Here is an 8,556-nt window from a genome sequence, read left to right on the forward strand (position 1 = left end):
TTCGTAGTTTAACCCAGGTAGAACCTTTTCGCTTAGGGGGATCCAGCTCATAGTTCCGGGTAGAAGTACTTTTTGCTCAGGTTGTTTTTCGTAGCTTAACCCAGGTATAACCTTTTTGCATAGAGGGATCCAGCTCATAGTTTCGGGTAGAAGTACTCTTCGCTCAGGTTGTTTTATGTAGCTTAACCCTGGTAGAACATTTTCGCCTAGGGGGATCTAGATACTAGTTCTGGGTAGAAGTACTATTCGCTTAGGTTGTTTTACGTAGCTTAACCCAAGTTGAAACTTTTCGCCTAGGGGGATCCAGCTCATATTCCAGGTAGAAGTACTCTTCGCCCAGGCTCGCTTTTCGCAGTTTAACCCAGGTAGAACCTTTTCGCCTAGAAGATTCATTTTCATTTCAGTAATACAGGGCACTAACTCCTGGTTACATTTCTTTTCTATAATACAGGGTGCCATCCCCTGGTTACATTTCCTTTTAGTAATACAGGACGGCATCCCATGACTACATTCTTTTCAGTAATACAGGGTACCAACCCCTGATTATATTTTTTTTCCGTAATACAGGGTACCAACTCCTGGTTACATTTCCTTACTAGTATCAGGGTACACCAATCCCTAGTTGCTTTTCTAATATAGGGTCTTCACTCCCTAGTTTCTTTCATTTTGGACATAGCGTCTCCATTCCCTAGTCTCTATTTTTTTTCGGGGTATACCATTCCCCGCCTTTTATTATTTTCAATAAAGAAGTAGTTTAGAATTTTGTTACAATAACTCACGAAATTTTCCTAGTGCAAACTGGGGCAGAAAAATATCGTTCGTTTATTTGTTTTGGTGTCTGAGTAGGTTTTACCTCGAGGCACAGGGTTCGAGATAGCCAAAAGAAGAAGTCTCAATTCAGAATAAAAGAAAAGAAAAAAATAGGTGAATCCAAAATGCAAAAACAGTTGAAAAGATGTGGAATGCTCAAGACATGATTGAAGCCACGAGCATTGGAGTCCCATTTTGATTAGAAGAAGGTATAGAACAATGAACTAGCACCTACAGCTAGCGAGCATCAAGGTTTTGATCAGAGTCTGCATGAAGAACCAGGCAAGACTCAAGATCAAGTTTCAGAAGACTCATAGATAGGAATCTTGTAACTCATAGCTGATAGGCTTGTTTAGTTTCTTTTTTATAATAGCAGGACCGCGGACCGGAGCCTCGACAGAACCCCACTCGACTCCTCAACTCATCATTCCACCATTCTCCTTGAACTACACGTGACCTGATTCTCCTATAACCGGGGATATGTAGGTTGTCCAAAACCAGGACTCGGTTGCACCCTATCTTTTATTTCTTTTCCTTTTGGATAACGGTTTGGTCAAAAATTAGTCACATGGCTCACCTAGTCTTTGCGTGAAAACTCTTCATGTTTCCAAGCAAAGAGGGGCAGATGTGAGCACCTAATTTTTGACTATATTTGAATTTTTATCACCTTCTACTATGTAAATATTTTTAGAAATTTAATATATATATTTTTAGCTTTGTTACATACTTTTTTATATAGGGTAAAAATTAAAAATAATTTAAAATGGTAAATTATTACTATTAGTGTTTTTTTTTTATCTTTATTTTAAAATAAAATAAATTAAAAACCCAAAAAAATTAAATATTTTTTTAATTTTCGGATGGAAAAACAATAATAGGAAAATTAAAAGTATGGAATTAAAAAGTAAAAGTAAAAGTAGGTGGAAATTATTTAATAAAAAAGTAAAAGAAATTGGAAAATTTAAAAAATAAAAGTAAAAGGATGTGGAAATTTAAAAAATGAAAATCAAAAGAAAGTTGGAATTAAAAAATAAAAGTAAAGGTAGGTAAAAATATTTTAAAAAAAGTAAAAGAAAGTGAAAATTAAAAAAACGAAAAGTAAAATAAGTGAAAATTAAAAAAATAAAAAGTAAAATAAGTGAAAAATAAAAAAAATAAAAAAAAAGTGGGAAATTAAAAAAGTAAAAGTAAAAGAAAGTTGTGATTTTTTTTTTCATTTTTAAAAAAAAAAATAAGCGTACACATAATTAATTGAATCATCGTGATTATGTATACGTTCGCGTGACATAATTACGATTCCCAAAACTAAAATCAAGGTATGCATTCACACAACTTTGGGCGAAACAAGCTTAAATATAATAAAAATGCTATTAATTGCGTGCACGTACACGTGACATGATTTTGTCACAATAAACAAAACGGATTCACACACGTGATTCGTTTCAAAGATAATTCCATATTTTAATAATTAAAAGCGGATATATAAAGCATGAAAATCAATAAATCACAGTTTATCAAAAATTAATTCAAGCCAAATGTAGTCAATAAAGTGACCGTGTTAGAACCATGGGACTCGGAGAATGCCTTACACCTTCTCCCCGGTCAATAGAATTCTTTACCCGGACTTTATTTTCGCAGACCAATAATAATAGAGTCAAACCTTCCTTTGACTAGGGATTTAAATAAAAGGTGACTTGGAACACCCAAAAAATCAATTCCAAGTGGCGACTCTGTAAATAAATTAATCCCTACTCAAATTTATCACTTTAATTGGAAAAACTCTTTAACCCACAACAATCCATAACACATATATCTTTTGGGGCAAAAAGAGGTGTGACAGCTCTGGCGACTACGCTGGGGAAAAGAACCCAAAACTTCTGGTTCAGGGTTCATATTTCGAGCTTGTAATGTGATCTATACTTGGCTTTCTTGATAATTGATATTACTGTGTTTGCGGGCCTAATGTGCTAATTGCCGCTCATTTACCGCTTTGATATTATTTGAACTATATAAACTGCCTCCTTACGCCTCCCTTCTGTGTCTTCTGAATTTATGGTGCACACGTGCGCGTGGCCCACTTTTCTGTTAGAGGTCATACCAAATAGAACTAGGCTGGATCAGTAACTAGGCCGGGTAGACTTTCGTGCTCCCGGTACTTTGCCCCCACCTCGGCTCGAGTTGTCCTCTTGGGTAAGCCAGGTCTAAAACACCCCTCCACCCCCACCCCCCAGGATTTTAAACATACAATAACATAGCCTCATGCTGGATCCCTAGTAGGAACGTTTGTTTTCATTATGTGCATTTGACTTTGGGATTCAACACAGGGGTTGGGTCTTTCTAGGACAGGTGTACCCAAAAAATAAAAGACTATCCTGATGCATCCTACGTGATATTTATGCATTTATTTGTTTGGGATTGCATGCTGATCGACTCCTAGAATAGGGGAGGAAAATCAAGAAAAACCAAGAGCGAGGTAGGAAAAGGAAAATTCACTCGGTTCTGAAAAACCCAGTTATTTGAAAAATTCTTAACTCAACCGAAATTTTGAAAAAAAATAGAGAAAAAGAAAAGTCATTTCAAAATGAGTTAAAAAAATAATGTTTCCCTTGTTGTGTCAAAACTGACTGAACTACGCGGGTCTGATTCTCACAGGATATGAGATACGTAGTCAAACCTCATCGGTTCCGGCCCCAATTTTTAAAAATTCAAAAATATTTGCATTTAATTCCGAATGGATTCACTCCATTTGCGGTCTCTGCCGCACCATATTCATGTTGGCCAGTGTTTGTTACGCCGTATAATCTTCCTCTAGAGGTTTGTATGACAAGTCCATATTTGTTCCTAACTTGCATTATTCTAGGTCCAAGCAATCCAAAAAGTTTGATTGATGTATACATGCAGTCGTTGATTGATGAGTTAAAGTTATTATGGCATCAAATTGTGGAAACCTATGATATATCAACTAAACAGAACTTCAGATTGCGTGCTGCTTTAATATGGACTAGAAATAATTTTTCTGCTTATGGAATGCTATCCGGGTGGTCGACTGCTGGAAAGTTAGCTTGCCCGACTTGTATGAAAAACACAAAAGCGTTCACTTTGAAACATGGAGGTAAGAACACATGGTTTGACTGTCACCGTCGTTTCTTTCCAATGGATCATGAATTTAGGAGAAACACTAATGCATTTATGAAGAATCAAACTGATTATGAAGAGCCACCTTCAGTCTTGTTGCCAGAAGAAATTTGAAACAGAGTTAGGGATCTATCTAAGGTAATGGAGTCTTCATCGCCTAATAAGATACCTGGTTATGGTGTTACCCATAACTGGACTAAACAGAGCATATTTTGGGAGTTACCTTATTGGAAGCATAATCTTCTTCGGCATAATCTTGACGTGATGCATATTGAGAAGAACTATTTTGTTAACTTGTTTAATACTATGATGGATGTCAATAACAAGACAAAAGATAACTTGAAGGCCAGGATGGACTTGAAGGAATATTGTAGGCGAAGTGACTTGTACCTTACATACTTGAACAACAAGATTCAGAAACCCAAGGCCAGTTACACATTCACTATAGATGAGGGAAGAGAGATTTGTCAGTGGGATAAGAATTTGAGTATGCCGGATGGATACGCATCAAACTTATCTAGGTGTGTTGGCATGAAAGAAGGGAAGTTGATGTCAATGAAAAGCCATGATTTTCACATTTTCATGGAATTATTGATGCTTATTGCGTTCAATGCCTTGCTTGATAGAATATGGAAGCCTATCACAGAGATAATCTTATTTTTTAAGGAGTTGTGTTCTAGCACATTGAGGGTGGAGAATCTAACTTACATGGAGAGTAATATTCTCTTAACTTTAAATAAGTTGGCAAAAAATTTTCCTCTTGGTTTCTTCGATGTAATGGAGCATCTTCCAATTCACCTTGCGCAAGAGGCACGACTTGGAGGGCCAGTTCAGTGTAGATGGATGTATCCATTTAAGAGGTAATAATTTTTAATCATTTTTCCTTTATTTTAGTTAAATATTGTTCCGTCTAAGAAATTATAATATGCAGGATTATTGGCAAATGTAAGCGGACCATGAAAAATAGATCGAGAATTGAGGGATCGATATGTGAGGCATATCTGGCTAAAAAAACTTCTTATTTTTGTTCAAATTATTTTGAACATGACATGTCATGTTTAAGAAATAGACCCAATTGACATGACTATGGAGGAAGTAATGATTCTTCAGCACCACCATTTTCCATATTCAATCAACCACGAAAAGGTGGTCCAAAAAGTAGTTCAAAGCAAATTTTGACTGAGAAGGAACTAGAGTCAGCTACAACACATGTACTATTGAATTTTCCCGAGGTTCAACCGTATTATAGGTAAATATATATTTATATTACCAAGTTCCATACAAGATTTATCATTGTTTTAACTAATGAATATTATAAGTTTGTCGAACAGTTACTTTGTGGGTATATATGGGCAAAATGTTATTTATCCTAGGTTTTCAAAGTGGTTTAGAAAATTTGTAAGTGTTACTTAATATTTAACATGGTTTTTGTTAGTTGCAAATTAATTACATGTATTTTAAAATTCTAAATTTTCTCTAATTCTATATAGGTTCATAATCCAGTTAATGGCGTAAATGATCAATTTCTGCATGATATAGCTTTGGGACCTGATCCCAGAATCAGAAAGATATATAGGTATTATGTTAATGGGTACAAGTTCCATACAGAAGAATGGTCTAAGGGCAAGAAAACCAGTAATAGTGGGGTGTGGGTGAAAGGTGAGGGGGATGTTGATTATTATGGTGTGGTTCAAGAGATTTTAGAACTCGAGTATAATGTTGGTTGGCCAAAGAAAAAGTTGGTACTCTTTCGGTGCAAGTGGTATGATCCAACACCAAATAGAGGTACGAAGGTGCACCCTCAGTATAAAATAGTTTAAATTAAGCACACGAGGGATTATTCATTCTATGATCCATTTATCATTGCACAAAATGTAAAACAAGTGTATTACGCTCCTTATCCTTTGTGCAAGAATAAGTCCAGATGGAGGGTGGTTATTAAAATAAAACTCGTGGTAGAGTGGAATTCGAGGATGTTTTGAATGTAGCGTACCAGAATGACATTTCAAGTGTTTAAGTATTGGTAGATGATGAATTAGCAGGTGAATTGCACCATAGCGAAGGCATCTATGAAGAATTTGATATTTTTGTCCTTAAATCAAATTTAAATGATGATGGGGAAGGAACATCCAAGAAAAATGAGGAGGAAGACTTAGCCAATGAATATGAAACAAACGATGAGGAAGAATTACCCGGTGAAAATGAAACAAGCGATGGAGAAGAATTTCTTGATGAAAATAGAACAAGCGATGAAGAAGAATCTAATAATGAATATGAATCAAGTGAAGATGATTGACTTGTTGGGTTTTTATTATCTCTTTAGATTTTATATTTTTCCTTAATTATCTAATATGTTGAAGAATTACTTTATGTTTTTATAATTTCGTTAGGTTTTATGTTATTCCTTAATCATCTAATTTGTTGAAAATTACTTTATATTTTTATTATTTCTTTTGTTTTTATATTTTTCCTTAATCATCTAATTTGTTGAGGAATTACTTTATGTTTTTATTATTCCTTTAGGATTTTTATTTTCTTAATCTTCTAATATGTTGAATATTTTATCTCTTTATGTTTTTATGTTTTTTCCTAATCATATAATTTTTATGTTTTTTTATTATTTCTTATACATCTAATATGTTGAAGATTTGATTTATGTTTTTTACTATGCTTATATTACGTAGATGGCATCTGGGGGTAGCGATCATCGACGACGTAAGGGTAAGGGAACTCAATTAAAATCTCCAACTACAGGTCACTCTCCTCCTCCACTTATGGGGCCTCCTTCTACTTTTCCTCCTCAGTCGACTTCGTTCCCATCTATATTTTTATGCCCCTACCTGTTCCTGTCCATATTTATGTGTCTTCAGTTGGCACGAACTCTGGCTCTAACCTTAATTTTATTCCCATACCAAATGTAAATTCTTCTCCCGATTTTCATATTAGTCAACAAGGTAGCTCTTCAGCACTGCGTACTTCATCGACTCCAGTTGTATCTCAGTCATCAAGCACACCTAGCATATCTAGGTTAAATATTGGAGTCTCTGGCACACCAACATCATCATCCATTGGTAGTGCTACACCAGCAGCTTCTCGGGGTCGAAGTGATAGAGAGACTCCACAATATGATGCACATAATAGGCTGATTATTGTTCCGAATGAGCATGATGGGTAAGAAATCCTTACGTTTATTTTTATTCTGTTGAATATACATTTTACATATGTTAATTTTACTGCAGGTTTTTTCCTCCATTTACTGTCGCGCATATGGTTACAGAGTCTATTAAGGTACTTACGATGATGCTTGGAGTATATGGAAAGAAAGTCCATATCATATCAGAGATGCAATATGGAATCAGTTTTGGGTACATATAAACTTTATTTTTAAATTATATATCAAATACCTAATTTTACTCTACTTAAATTAATTATTTTACAAACTAAGTATGTGTGGGAACAATGATATGACAATAAAATAAAAGATGTCTTCGTGAAGAAAGCAAAAAAAATGATTTCAAGTTCATTGTATGAAGCTCGAGAAAAGAGGGAGAAGCCTGGTTAGATAAGAGAAGATGTGTGGATAAGAGAAGATGTGTGGATAAACAGAATTGAACTTTTTTTCAAATTATATATCCTATTAATTTTGCAAGAAAATTTAAAAAGGGGACCAGTGTCTCATGTTGAGCTCTTTGCGGAGACACATAAGAAAAAGAAGAAAGACGGTTCAAGAGAAGGATAGGTTGAGACACGTGCATCGGAACAATATGTAAGATCATAACTTTAAGACTATTTTCACTTTGATATTAATTTATTTATATAATCCTTATTGCTTTTATTTCAGGATGGATATCAAAGAAGCTTGGATGAATGGTGTCAGACGCAGCCTACTTCTGATGATGGTACCCCAATCCAACCATCACCTGATGATATGACTTCAATATGGACAGATGTAGCAGGTGGTGTATCCAAAGGAAGAGTTTACGGGCTTGGAATACAACGACCTTCCTCTTTTCATCCATCACCCTTAGTTTCGGAAGCTCCTACTGTGCAAAATTAGGAAGAAATGGAAGCAACGCAAAAACAAATTGAGTTGTTGTCGAAACGATGTGAAACAGCTGAAGCTCACATTGCTAGAATGGATAAATACGTTAAAAAAATACATGCCCCACTCTTATGATGATGAAGAGACTAAATCTGATGTGTAGTAGTGATTTATGGTTGATTACTATTCTTGGATGTTTAGATTTTATATTTAGACTTCATGGTAGATTTGGATTATGTGGTATATATATGTTTAGATTTTATTATATTAGTGTCGATGTGTATTAGCTACTTAGACTTGATATTGAATATTTAAACTTTAACTAATATTTTGTTTTGATATTATGGGATTTGAATGTTTGTTTGTTGAAGTTGAAATTGGTTGGTTTGATTATTAGGTTGTTTAGTTGGAATTGATTGTGTAGTTGAAATTGGTTGGTTGAGTTGGTTGTTTAGTTGGAATTGGTTTGTTAAATTGGTTGTTTATAGTATTGGTCATTTGACAGGTGACGTGCTAATAAAATGGCAGTATCCTATCAAAAATCAACCCAGTTTTTCGACTACTATAGT

General features: G+C 34.7%; 1 long non-coding RNA gene across 1 annotated transcript; it reads left to right on the forward strand.

Annotated features, from left to right (window-relative positions):
- The first annotated feature begins 5,981 nt into the window (after positions 1-5,981).
- On the forward strand, positions 5,982-8,331 carry LOC107803214 (uncharacterized). The gene is made up of 3 exons (XR_001651980.2): positions 5,982-7,116; positions 7,185-7,711; positions 7,787-8,331. It is a non-coding gene; the product is annotated as an uncharacterized LOC107803214 (long non-coding RNA).
- The last annotated feature ends 225 nt before the right edge of the window (positions 8,332-8,556 follow it).

The sequence above is a fragment of the Nicotiana tabacum genome, chromosome 19 (assembly GCF_000715075.1).
Source record: "Nicotiana tabacum cultivar K326 chromosome 19, ASM71507v2, whole genome shotgun sequence".
NCBI lineage: Eukaryota > Viridiplantae > Streptophyta > Magnoliopsida > Solanales > Solanaceae > Nicotiana > Nicotiana tabacum.